The sequence below is a fragment of the Anoplophora glabripennis genome, unplaced genomic scaffold (assembly GCF_000390285.2).
Source record: "Anoplophora glabripennis isolate ALB-LARVAE unplaced genomic scaffold, Agla_2.0 scaffold98, whole genome shotgun sequence".
In the NCBI taxonomy this organism is placed as follows: Eukaryota; Metazoa; Arthropoda; class Insecta; order Coleoptera; family Cerambycidae; genus Anoplophora; species Anoplophora glabripennis.
In genome coordinates, this window is record NW_019416280.1 from 666,823 (window position 1) to 676,386 (window position 9,564).

Here is a 9,564-nt window from a genome sequence, read left to right on the forward strand (position 1 = left end):
AATATTTTGGCGCTTACACAAACACGAATTCATAATCATAACTATATATATATATATATAGTTGCCAAAGCATATATATATATAAAATCTAGATCTAATTAAAATTATAGTTTCCCTTTAGATGCAGCTTATGTTTGAAGTGTCCAGATAGTGATGGATATAGAAATACAAATATACACAAAAATAGACCAGTGCCAACGAACTGACAACTGTTGTGACACGAATTAGAACACCACTACAAATAGGTGTAGGCGAGTCTGTAAAACTATTTATGTGTCCGCTTGCAATTATGAATAGATGCGTGGGACGCCAATGGCTGCGACACCATCTCGAATTAACCCAATTAGTCTGAGTTAAATTTTGTCGCTGTTGATGGTAGTGTTATCCATTTGAGGATTATTTATATTTTGTCTAGGATATGCGTTATATTCACCATTATAAGTATGTCAAAAACAGTACTCAAAGCAAGTTCTTCAATCTCAAATATCTGTGCAAATTGTATTCTTTTTCTTAATTCATTTTATCATTGTTAATTAATTCAATGATCTCATTATATTATTGTTAGGTCAGTGCTGACTTCAGTTTTGAGTGTTGGTGAAGATCTAAATATTGTTTAGATCAGTTAATAATCACTAATATCAATCTTTCACACTGATTCAACAGAATTTCTTCATTTTAGACATTAAATGCTATTTCATGGATAGCATAACTTACATTCCTTCCTGTTATCTCCCTATCAAGAAATTGTTGTCCATATAGTTAAAAATTCCGTATACAGCTTACAGTAGCGTACGTACCAAAAAACTTTCAAGGTTGATTCATCGCTTCAAAGAGTTATATTTTTGTTAAAACAATTCGATTTGAAGTGAAACACAATTTGTGATCAATTATTTGAAAACATGTAGACTTTAACTAAAATTTCAAAGTGCAACAAGTCCATCGTTTTTAACTTCAGGTGGACATGGCGTTGCATTCCTTTAGTGAATACCAAAACGCTGGTCCGTATAGTTATGATTTTCAAAGCCTCGAGTTTGTTTAAAAATGTCAAATTTTGTTTTAGAATGTAATAAGTTCACATGAATTTAGTGGTGTCTTAGAAGCACAAAATTTCTACTTTGTCTAAATTGGCACCTTGACATAAACTTAAAATAGTTTTTAAGGTACTTTGAAACCTCCCAAGAACGTGGAGACGAACAAGCTGCGATTGTATCTAGGAAGAACCAGATATGAAAACCTAAATCTTCTATCTTGTTTCACTATCCTTTTCTTTTATGTTCTTAACAAAGCACAATTAGTCTTACGATTTTTTTTTCAAACCGAAAAAGTCTATCCTAATACTGATCGTAACAATCAAAATGATTGACGTTGATTTATAAAATATTATTTTTATGTAGCCATTATACCCAATAACTAATAAAAAACTTTAGTCTACGGGATTCATAGAAATCGTCATGTTATATTGTCCTAATTTATAATTTCAAAAATTGACCTGTTGCACTTAGAGACTAAGCGTATTTGGACAGTGCAGTTTCCTGGTAGTAGCTTTTATAAAATTTGACTTTAAACTGTCATAAAAACTAATTTCGCATTAATAAATATGTTCTTTTGCAGATTTAAATATACTACAACCAATTAAAACTTTTGCGCCTCTTGAGTTTTTATTTTGTAGAATGCATCGTTCGAGGTTAAAAGTCCAAAAACCATGACAAACTTAAGAACGTTGTTGACAGGAGAGATGGCACGTGATAGGTGAATAAAATGTAAGGTGAGGTGGGGGAAACTTATCACAAATTCAGATTTATTACAATGAAAGGTAGATGGCTAGATTGAACCTTTTCATAGCCCAATGCTAAAAACATGTATGAGAGCATATACATTGAACTCAAGATTCAGCATCAATAAATATGAATTCCAAATTCTCACTCCACTTAAGAAACTCAAATCAGCCCAAATTATATTTGTGGTTCGATGGTTTCAATCAAGGTTCTAAAAAAATATGTGAACAAAGTATGTGTGCGGAATCGGCGATGAGGTTTATTGATTGTATCCAGTAGTTTATATGAACGATTAATGTTTTATTACCGCTGGCGAGATCACTGGTTTGCCACGAATTTTATAGTTCAATCTATAAAACACTGTTGTGCATTATCTAGATTATTTTGTCTAGACATCTCATCTATCATCTAAATAAAATATGATGCTTTTTTATTCTCTATAACACACCAATCAATAGTCTTTCATCTTATGTTAGACAAATATTGTTTATTTATGTAATTTCCAAATAATGGGTACACACAAAAGACATATTTAGCACCAAGACTGAACGAAATATTTTAAAAAATTCACAATACTGGGACAACTGAACATATTGGTCCATGTAATCTGCTTTTCTTTAGTGAATACATCCATAAATATCTGATTAACCTGTGTTCTCATCTTAATTTCTTTGTATCGAAAATGGTCAACGAACTACTGATTTCCATATATCTCTATTACTTAACATGTGAAAGGTATAATGTAAAAAACAAAAAAAAATCAAGTCGTAATTTTGTCTTGATACTAGTTTGTTTAGAAACTACTTTGTGCTATATTTTTCTCTCAGAAAAAAAATGTAACAGAAGATTTTGCAATTAACTCTGATCAACTTTTATTAATAACTACAAAAAGGACATTGTGCTATGATAAATTAGATACCAAGACATACTTCACATTTAGAGACTAAAATCGCCACAAATTAATTTCTAGTCAATTCTTAAAAACCTTAATGTGAGGTTTACTTTGAAATAATTTCGTCAAGTACACCTCCTATGGATGAGCTTGGAAATCATTATAATAATTATCTTTTATCGTTCAATTTGCATTAGTCGCTATGGTATAATATTTTCAAAAAAATTTTATGCCCTGCCAAATTCAAAGACAAATTCAACAACAGTTACAGAAGAACAAGTAAAAATTAAAAAAATTGTCCAAATCAACATTATTTGTTATTTTAATAGAAACTTTATTAAAATTTCTTCAGTTGCTATTTATTTCGGCATACCCATATTGCTATTGATACCAGTAGCAGGAATACTGAAAATATAATGAAATTTTGCTTCTAAATCGATAAAGAAATTTCAAAACATTTCTTCTGAACAAAATACCTCATATTAAAATAAACACCAAACGCAGATTGGAAACAATGGGAATATATTAAGAAAAACAGACTGAGGCCGAAAAATATGTATTTTGACTGATTAATTTATTGGCTGACAATAAAGGACAGTAATTTAAACGCTCATGTAATGCGTTACTTGTATATATAAATCATAATGGTTTTCTCCCCCACGTACAACATCAGGGGTTTCAACATAAGCTGACGAAGGTATTCAATTGAAAATCATTCATAATATACACTCGTGGCAAGAAAATCAATAGAGTCGCTGAAAAACTACACATAATTTTTCAAGAGACTACAGCGATCGACTTTAACAGTTTTATTTACAATCAATTAGAAAATGAGTTTTGTGAATTGAAAACACGGTATAATCAGATTTTTTGCAAGGGAATATCAGTCCTAAAAATATTTAAAATGATTGCTCTAACACGAAGCTTCATCATATCTTGGTCTTGGTTGATGAAGTTTCTATTGAGTCGTGAATTCATTGAAAATGATCAAAGAAATGGAAGATCTTCAAAAGTTGATATTTATAGGAATGTGATGTTCGAAGGTCGTCGTTTGAAATTATCTTCAATTTTTGAAACATTAAATCTATCTGAACCAAGCATTTTAACAACTGCACATGATAAACTAAACATGAGAAAAGTGGGTTAGAAAATTGTTGATTTTCGAAAAAAACTGCTTAGGCAGAATCATTAGATGCAGATTCTATTTTTTTAACATATTGAAATGTTATGTGACTTGGATACATTACTGGAGTCCATAAGTCAATAAGGATTACCCGCCTCGGCAAATGTGTTGAAATTAAGAGAGATTATGCTGGCAAACAAAATAGTACGACTTTTGTTTGTAGTTCTTTTTGAAGAGATTAATATCTGAAGATGTCTTGTGAATGTGAAACATTCAATATTATTTAATAATGGGCCCATATTTCAAACACATTCTTCGAATAATTATGCAATGTCTTAATTCTGATATTCTACTGATTAAACCTTAAAAATCAGCAACTGTCCACTCAGACAATAGTTTTTCGTCCAAATGATAGTCGTCTCAACTGTTTTTAATTTTCAGAAGAATATGTATATAGTGTAATGCCAATAATCATGATCTACAAAGCAGTATTAGGTAAAGGGTAAATCGAAGTGTGACACAAAGTACATATAAGCAGCAGTAAACCGCTGCAACATTTATAATATTTAAATTAACTGTTTGATGGTAGCTCGTACAAAGACACAAGCCAATCTAGACAATGCATCAAAGAAAAATTTTAGCAAGTCAATTGAATGGAAATACGCTATTGATTAGTTGGCTAGACGGTTGCTGATTTTGCTGCTTTTCATTTTTTTAACATAAAGTATTATTAGAAACAGTGTTGTGCTTAACCTAAATCATTTTATGTAAATGGAAAAGTTTTCTGAACGTAAACATATGTGATAAATAAATTATGAACGTCATATCCGAAATTTTAGGTAAAAAGCATTATACAGGTACTATACAGTTTTGAAGACGAAAGGAAAAAGCCTTTGTAATCGTTAATGGCGTATATTCAGCAATGTTGTCATGATTCAGTACCGAATACGTCTTAGTCATAATTAACAAAAAATAAGTAAGTATAAGCAGGTATTAATAATAATTGAAGCAAAAAAAAACATTTAAATAAATAGTATAATTACATAAAAAAATTGTTTTTAATTACCTTCTGCTCATTTTTTAAAGTATTTTATTAAAACTAACTTCACTAGCAATGTGAAAGTCAAGCGTGATTGTCACATCATACTGTTAACTTAACCTTAGTAAATGGGATACAACATATTAGAATACGCGAAATTCGGCGTGTGGGATACGACATATTACAATAAGTATTTATTTAAAAGTAGTAAATAAACAATTTGAACTCTAAAACTTTAACATAAGCTGCACAACATTATTATGATTCCGTTTTTCAAAAAAGTGAAACTGTCAAAATTGGTGGGATACGTCATGCATACTAGAACGAGGGTGTGATATATTTTCATGGCGATATTTCAAAGTAGTCGAAAGTAAAGAGTAAAGCTGGCCACGAATATGCTATGTTGTGCTGTACGAATAAGGTAAGCTGCAAAGACTTCGAACAGTTTTTAGTATACCTACACAATTAAAATATCAATATCTAGGTGACGGACGATTAATTTAATATAGTCAACATCTAGCGTGCTAGTGATGTGTACTGAGACAAGTATACATAGCTAATAATATATAAAAATAAATAATGAAAATACTAAAATTATCAACAGACTTTTTTTTTCGAAGTCTGAAGCATACCATTTTTATGTTGAAAGACTATTTAGTTTCAAAACATTTTTCCAGATAATTTTTCTTCACTACATATTATAAAACAAAGTCCTCCGCCGCGTCTGTCTGTCTGTCTGTTCGCCATAAACTCAAAAACTACTGCACCGATTTTCATGCTGTTTTCACCAATGGATAGAGTGGTTCTCGAGGAAGGTTTTAGTATATAATTTGTTAAGTTTTTGTATACACTAACGATATTTGTTGGAGGTGTCGGAAAAAATAATGTATGGTGGAATTGTGTATCTTATATAGGTCTACAGAAAAGTCCGAGATGGCATATGTCTGTCTCTTAAGGATAACATACTATATCCATTTTAATACTTAAAAAAATGGACAATTATAAAGCGGTAATTGGAAAGCTATTTACACAAATACGGTATTAATCCTTATCACTTTAAATACGTTAGTTGGCTTGAGCATTTCATGAAGATTATTTTTTCCCTTTACACCATGCAAATTAAATGAATACCTTAGGAGATATAGCAAAATCAAAATAATGCGCAACGAAATTAATTTCGTGTCGCCGTGATTCGACCGGGCCGCGCGGGCGCCCCGTGACCCCGCGCATCGCGTCCGAGCCGGGGGGTCCGAAAGTTTATGTAGTGTATCAATATATGGTGGAATTGTGTATCTTATATATGCCTACAGAAAAGTCTGCGATGGCATATGTCTATATGTTAAAGATAACATACTACCTATATCCATTTTAATACTTTAAAAAATTGGCAATTATAAAGCGGTAATGCAAAAGCTATTTACACAAATACAGTATTAATCCTTATCATTTTAAATAAGTTAGAGGCTTTAAGCATTTCATGCACATTATTTTACTCTTTTACATCATATAATTTAAATGAATATCTTAGGAGTAATCGCAAAAAAAAAATACGGATGCGAGAATAAAATTCAAGCGCCTCGCTTCGCTTAATGCGATCGCCGACCCTCCCCCCGCACCGTCTTGCCTACTGTTTAGCTAATAAGCCGAAAGATAACGCGCGCGTGATCCTTTAATAAACTGACTTGGAGCGAATGGAGGTGACGACTGACAACTGTGTTTTCTTTCTGGGTGTTGTTGAAAAGTTATACTTGCGTTCGATATTTTAAGGTCACATTTTTGTTTTGTATTTGTTGTCTTTAGGTAGTCGGAACATACATAGATACTTGCAAACATACTTTTATTTCATTGAGTTTTAATAATTTGTTTGTTTTTTTCTTATTGTGAATCATTTCAAACTTCATAGTCGCATTTTTGTTTCGTGTTTGTTTTCTTTAGGTAGTTAGATACCTAACTAGTTACTTATTAATTAAAATTGATAATCCTGAACATAGGTACCTACTTTAATTTAATTCGTTTTGTTTTCACATTATTTCACCTATATATTGGTTTAAATATAAAGGTTTTGCATTTTTAGTTTTGAGTTCGTTTGTTGTCTTTAGGTATATAGATATATCGTGAATTATTTTAAAATTAATATTAGGGTCGCATTAGATGAAAGATGATTGATTTTTTGTTTGTTACGATTTAACTCAAAAACTACTCAACCAATTTTACCGAAAGCTACATCTCCTCGGAGTAACATAGGCTATTTTATATTTGCACGTGCGAAGCCGGGGCGGGTTGCTAGTTTTACATATATCTATAAAAAGTTAAAAATTTTGTGTAACCGGATTTTTTTTATCACAAAATTTTTTAAGTTTCTAAGAACATATGAGTCTTGCAAAAGCGGTATTTTAATAATTATGTTTTATTTTAATCCCAATTATAGTACAGCGTTATCCAAAAAGTTTGCACCATAAGGGAAAGAACTATGGATAAATTTAATAAATTCCTTCGATTGTCGGTTGTCTTTGCAAGTCGTCAAATCAAAATAGCGCCCATCGAACCTCATAATACGTGTGTTATATACCAGGGGCAGACGAAAACTGCAAATCGGCCCAAGAGTACCCTTATTCTCAATCCTAGAGGAAAATGCTTTAAAGAAAAGTTATTTCCCACTAAAAGATTAGCTCGTTGAAAAAGCGGTTCCTGACATTTTTGCAACTTTCCTTTGTACCAAAATTCGAGCAAAAACATCCATTACTAAAGTCACGTTTACTTAGTACGCTTCTACAAGAAAATCATTATAATTCCTGAAAACAAGTTGAATTAGGAACTAATTAGGCCGTTATAAAAACATAGTGTAGAAAATAGGAACAAATTTGCTGCAAACTTTATTTTATGTTCGAGAATAATTTAAATGTTAATGTAAATTCAAGAAGTATCGTGTACAATGGCAAAATAGTAAATAAATTGCGCTTTCTTATTTCGGATTTTTTTAAAAATTGTCCATTAAAGGCATCACTTTTTTGGTTTTAAATGGTCCAGGTTATTAAAAATGTCCTAAAAATTGACAAATAAAATCCTCCCTCTGTCCGAAAATCTCTTGGTGCGAAATTTAAATTTCTTGAAACTTTTCTTATGGAGGCTTAAGAATTATTTAAAAAAAATACAAAATCCTAGCTGTAACAATTGCTTTTTTCTTAATTTTTTACCTAATGGTTTTAAATTGTAGATTTTATAGAAGCTGAAAACATACCGCAAATTGCTTTAGGATTTCAAAGCAACCTGATAAAAATTGTCTGCTCTAGAAGTTTTCAAGAGAGCTTCCCCATGCATAAGGAACATGTTTGTGCATAAAAATTTTTTGTTTTGTTATTATAAAATAAACCGTTTAAAGAAACTATGTTTTTCCAAGGCCTTACTGATGGTACTTTGCTCTATCATTTTTTTAAGTCACATCAATAATGAATAAAACGTCAAAATAAAAACTGCTAAGTGAAAATGTGATTAATATATTCAATTATTTATTTTAAATTATCATGAAGCACGAGATTAAGAAAGGGATTAATTTAAATTCAAGATACAGCTTCGATGAGTTTCAAATATCAGTAAGTATCATGATTATGTTCCATAGTTTGTAAGAATCTGAAACAAATATTTGATATTTGTGTTTATATAACTATGGCGCACATCTCAACAAACTGTAAAAATGGATTTATGAATTCGGCTTAACTTTTTCGCAAATATGCTATTTTTGTTTTTTTTTTGTATAAGCTCATTTGATCTTGATTGTTTGCGTGACTGGTCACAACAGTGGACTGTAACTTTTAATAGATACCTACATGCAAGAAAAAGAATCGTCTGGAAAAAATGTCTGAAATTAAAAGCTCATTATTTTCATTATCTACCTTAATTTCAAACCTCAGTCAAGCAAAGAAAGAACTTTTATCAATGTTCCCTTTGCTTCACATGACAAACGCATTTCCCATGATAAAACAACCACCAAGCTATTTATTAATACATAAAGAATATGTGCTAAAGTCACCTATTATTAGTCTTTAAATTTTCTAGTATCACCATTTTGTCACTCATAAGAATACATGGGTAAACCAGCACAGGTCCAGCTTGACATGGCATAGCACAGTAGTGCTTTCGGTAAACGACGGGGGTATATAAAACCGTTATTATTAAAAAAAAATTGTTTATTAAAAAAATAACCCCACGTGGTTTATTTACAAATTAAAAAAGAAATAGATTATAATGTAGTAAAATACCCCGCTCCATAAAAAAAGGTGGAAGGATTTAGGGAACGTCACGAATAAACTCATTCAGCCAAAAATAGTAGTAAATAACAACTAGATTTAGAAATACAAAGAAAATGCGTTCCTTTATGATTTCTTTCTCTCTGGCATAATAATTATATCTTCGGATTCTATTTCTGCTAATAATGATTCTAGTAATAATATATACCTACATGTATTTTTATTTTTGTAGTTCTAGACGCAGTAATACGCACGACTGTTAAATAATATACGTTTAAAAATGCCAGGAAGTTTATTCCTAAATTATCTGTTCACGCATACTCTTCTGAAGCTAATGTGCCAGAATATTTTTTTTTACAGAATCCATAAATATGACAAATTTCTTTTATGTACCTGACAATGGAACCATGCGAATCATTGACCTTTTGCCATTTTTACATTCAAATGGACCAGTGAGCCCAATATAACTTAGGGGTAATGCGAACACATTT